Here is a 4,946-nt window from a genome sequence, read left to right as displayed (position 1 = left end):
TTAACGAGCGGTTCCCTCCTCGGGGAGGCGAGCTGCCCGCATGCACCAAGAAGTTTACCCGCACCCCGCCCTTCCCACTGCGGAAGCTGAGGAGGCCCGGGCCCATGCACGCGCGTGCGTTCCGTGTATAAATACAGGGGATGGTTCGATCAATCCATCTCGTGCACCATCGTCTTCTCACCGTTCATCTTCAACCTCGGCTCCTCTCCCCCACTCACTCTCCAACACCATACTTTTGCAACGGCGTCGAAGCATCCGGCGGATGGCGCCCCCGGCAGTGAGCGCGGCTCACAGCGCCGGCTCCTGGGGCGAGCGTAAGTTGAAGATTGCTCTAGAGTTTGTCGCCCCCAAATCATAAGTTTCTATGCCTCTCCTCTGATCATCGTGCAGTGGCATCTCTTTGACCAGGGGGGTGTTCCACGCCGGCCAGCCATCAGATGCCGGCGCCGGTAGTTCGCGTGCTGCTGCCAGTTCTCCCAGTGGCGGAGGCAGCGGCGGCGGCGGCAGCAGCAGCAGCGGTGGCAGTAGTGACTCCAGCCTCTCCGCGGCGGGGGCTTGTCGGCTCCGCCATGAGCTGGAGAACCACTTCACCGCCCACCTCAGGGCGAGAGCCGACGCCGACCTATTCCGCCGGGAGCGCGATGGCGCGCGGGCGGCGCTTCTTGAGGCGGAGGGCCTCGTCGTCCACTACCGCGATCAGCGGGATGCAGCGCGGAGGGAGTGCGACGTGCTACGCGCGCAGCGCGATGCAGCGCGCACGGCGCAGGCGGGGGCGGAGGAGGCCCTACACCACAACCGCGAGCTCGCCGACGCTTGGGAGGAGGGTAAGTATAGTACTCTGCTTTCCCCTATTTTCGTATGTACCCAGAGGGTTTTCTCGTCACTTGCGTTTTTCGTTTCCCCAGTGCTCGGGTACCAGCTGGCGGAGCTCCAGTCCACGGCGATGACGGCCACCGAGGCCGTATACACGCGGGGGCACTCGGTCGTGGAGCGCCTCCTGGATGTTCCGTGCCGCGCACGCCAGATTGCGCGCCACGGCATGAGGCACGGCGCCGCCGCTGCGCTAGCGGTGATGGAGGGGAGATCCGGCGAGGACCTCTCTGAGGTGGAGCCGGTCGAGCCGGCGAATGACCTCGATCAGGACGCGTTCGACGAGCGCGTTCAGGACCTCAACCGGGACCACGCCGGCCCAGCGCGCCTCTTCGTCCCCCTCGTCCGCATCGAGGACGTCGTCTCCGCCCCTGCCTTCTTCCCGAACGAGTAGGTGGCGGCGGCGGTGTGCGAACCCGGCGACGGGCGGGATCCTCGAGGTCGGGGGAGCGGTGGAGCCCCTATTGGCACCTGGTGCCGATAGTTTCTCCACAGCTTCCCTGTCCTGGATCTTCGCCTTCTTAGGGTCGCGGCGTTTCCCCCGTTCGTGGGGTGGCCTTCTTTTATTTTAAAATGTCGTTCTTTCCTTTTTGTAATAGGAAGCTTTTTCCTTCACTGCTTGTGTAATTGGAGTTTGTTGTTATTCGATCTTACTTAATTCGCAGTGAATGTCTTGCTTTCCATTGCTGATCGTTCGAGCTTTGCACTCTTTTCTTTTCGTTCGAACTTCACCTTTTATCCCGTTCGATTAGGATCGCGAAGCTTGAGTTCACGCTTACCTCGGCGGTACCGAAGCATTACACTCGGTGGAGTTTAATTTAACAGGCGTCCTTTCGGACGTTCCAGGTGGTGACCGGGTTTCTCGCCGAGAGATTCCCACTGGGGCTTAGCTGGAAGCCGTCACGCAAACCCTCGGCAACCGATCCATATAGTTCCCGGGTCCGACCAAAGGACCCGAGGGCTTCGTAGCCTTCCCTCGATGGGATTACCATGGTTCAATGATTTGCCGAGGCCTGGACATGGTTTTGGATGCTCGCCAAGCTTTTTGCTCGCGCAAGTTTCGGCCGGTACGTGCCCATCCTTCACCATCCCTCACTCCTATTTCGAGGGACGGTTGTCGAACCTGTTGCCAGGCCAGCCCTCGATCCCCTTTACTATTTCTGCATGCACATCTCCCAGGCGCTTTCTCCTTTCTGCCCTCCTCCAATCGATTGATCCATCCCCTTCCCCCGATCCACACGCGTTTCTCTTCTTCAGCAACATCGATCTCATCCGGCTCCTGCCTATACCCGCGGGGATCATGAGCATCTCTACCTCCGGAGCTTTCTCTCCCCCTCGACCCCCCTCCAGATCTGCCCCAACTCTCTCCCCTTCGATTCCTGAAGATCTGCACTGACGCCGACCATTTGCTGCCGCTGGAAACTTCCTTCTCCCCGGCTGCCACCACATCGGTCGCCTTAGCCCACCATCCTGTTAACGCTTGGACTGCTTCCATGATGCATTGGACTTCAGGATCTCCGCTGCTACAGGTGCCCTATTTACACTCATACCAATAGGTATATTTTGGTTAGCATGTGTACATTATTAGGGTGCGCTCAGAGATTGCTTGGTTCTAACGAAATTACATGTTTTAGTCTACGAAAAGTATGAAGGCAGGTAGTTTTTGGTGATGTTTTTTCCAGGATTATTTTTTGCGTTATCCTTAACCAATTTTATTTACCTACTTTTTATTCAGTTTAACTTTTTGTGATATTTTCGGCTGTCCCATTCAACACATGTTTCTAGCTATCCATCTTAATACAGGTTGGTGCACTGAATCGGTTTGAAAGTAATGGGTCCTTATTTTAAACAAGATTCGAGGATAGTCTGAATGAAGCATGAAGGGCTACTAAGCATCGGGCTTGGGATTTAAACCTGCAGTGAATTCTATGTTCTTTCCGTACTAAATTCTGGTTGCTGGTTACGAATTACTGCTGCATATGCAGTTGGGTTGACGGTTGTGGCTACATGCTTAGCTCTGGTCTCCAAGTTAGTGATATTACTTTATATAGAGATTGAGGGATACATGAATGGTAAAATAATTGTAGTGTCTTTGGTCATGTTTCCTGGTGACAAATTGCTATTGTACTAAACTCAGTGACCTGTCATACAATGCACTAATGTTTTGGCCGATAGTTGATGCTCTTCGTAAACTTCAGTGCAGTAAACATATTTATTAGATTGCTGCATCCTTCATGTATTGTGCAATCGGATACCAGTTTGTTTGTAGTTTGTACAACAACTTACACTCTGCTTATACATGATTTTACCATCTCTTCTTATATTTTTTCAATCTGTGTAGCTGATTAGATTACTGAAATTTCTATGTAGATGGTCCAGCACTCTGACTCTCAAAACACAATTGGAGGGTAGCTTCAAGGTGACTTTAAGAGATCACTTTTATTGGCTTTTCCCCCAAAAAAACATTCCGTCACTGGCCAATAGTGACTACGGCCTGATTCCTATTCTCTGCTATGGTTGCTTCAGCATTGATATCATTTCTTCACCCCCCCCCCCCCCCCCCGGGAAAACTGAAGGCAAATCAACGGCATAGACGGCCATGCGTGTTTGCTCAGTTCATGGTTAGTGATGTACTATGCTTGCTCTTTTTGTTTCTTACAATGAGTTAGCATGACCTATGTTCTTATCTCAAATAATTCAGTGAATGTTTTAAATTACAGCCAATGCTTATAGGTGATGTTAATTCATTTCTTGATGAAGTTTCCATAGCATTCCGCACTAATGCACTCTTGGCAGTCTGCACAGCACTATTTATCAGATCATCCTGCTGGTATGCTCACAGCTCTCTGCACATTCAGTGAAATATTTTTAATTGTAGTCAATGTTTGTGCTGATGGTGTTTAACGTACTACTTGATGAAGCTTCTGTACACACAATGACAACGTTGCTATTATGAGGTACTACAATGGTTCAAATTTTGTGGAGGAATGATGGTTAATTTCCTTTTGCTTATTTACTCTTTATGCGCTCTTCTATTTAACCACTCTGTACCAAATGAGCAACAGGGTCCTGTTGGTCAGATATCATGTGTAGTGAGTGTTTGTAGCTTGTAGAGTCATAGAGTGCCAACCTGTTTTTTTTTCTTCTTCTTCTTTTTCTATAACCTTCATATATGAGCTGTTACATATTGTGATATCCACAATTTGCTTGCAATGTCAGGCTACTTAGTATTCATATTATATACAACATTGTATATATAAATGATATGTTTTTAGGGGATTTAGTTGCATTGCTACTAAATCTATCTTAGGGTACCTTTGAATTTTCCACGTTCTATTGTGTTACTCACTTGCTTCCTATAGGAGGAAAGATTAGGGATTTCTATGTTGCCTGCAACCAGTTTGTGAATAGGAAAACGGCCATGGCTTCATCTATTGGACTATTGATATATATGCTTTGCAACAAGTCAATTTTGGAACTGATGGTCAGATGCTTACTCCTCCGTACAGCGAAGAACTATTAACATGAATGAGCATGTAGTTTGGGACCTATTTAGATTCGTACTGGATATTGTATATGCTGTTCAAATTAGCTGTAGAGAACTCCCTCAGTGAAAGAAACTGACTCAATGACTTCTTTATGGTTACATGTATATCTACCTAGCCCCCGCGGCAGTTGCCGTGGGGTCTCATCTAGTATATGAAAATCATCAGAGCGGCAATTAGAACAGAACACGTCCATTTTTTTTCTTTCAGGTTCGGATTATTTCTCCTCTAGCAGTCTGGCTTCTTCTGAAACCAGGAGCGGCGACTGGCTGCCTGGGCGGACGATTTGAGGTGCCGGCGGCACACGTATGGGGCTCCTTGGGAAGCAGCGAACGAAGGTGACTCCCCTCGGCGGCACCAGCGGCGGCGCACTGCAGGGGCGGGGGCGGTGGCGCCCGATGAGGTCAATGCCGGGGTCGCCTGCGGGGGGTCACGGTGGTGGCGATGCCGGCACAACACAAACGTGGAGCCGAGGTGGCGGCACAGGACGGCCGGAGCCAGGGCGTGTGTAGCCAGGGTGGCAGCGCGAGA

The 4,946-nt window shown here is 50.8% G+C and overlaps 1 long non-coding RNA gene across 1 annotated transcript; it reads left to right on the top strand.

Moving 5' to 3' along the window:
- Window positions 1–654: 654 nt before the first annotated feature.
- On the top strand, window positions 655–4,510 carry LOC120680663. Its single transcript, XR_005677757.1, has 4 exons — window positions 655–2,399; window positions 3,241–3,289; window positions 3,397–3,491; window positions 3,591–4,510. It is a non-coding gene; the product is annotated as an uncharacterized LOC120680663 (long non-coding RNA).
- Window positions 4,511–4,946: the final 436 nt, after the last annotated feature.

Source organism: Panicum virgatum, chromosome 7N (assembly GCF_016808335.1).
Source record: "Panicum virgatum strain AP13 chromosome 7N, P.virgatum_v5, whole genome shotgun sequence".
NCBI lineage: Eukaryota > Viridiplantae > Streptophyta > Magnoliopsida > Poales > Poaceae > Panicum > Panicum virgatum.
The sequence above is the reverse complement of the archived record's forward strand: the minus strand, read 5'-3'. Positions and strand labels throughout refer to the sequence as shown.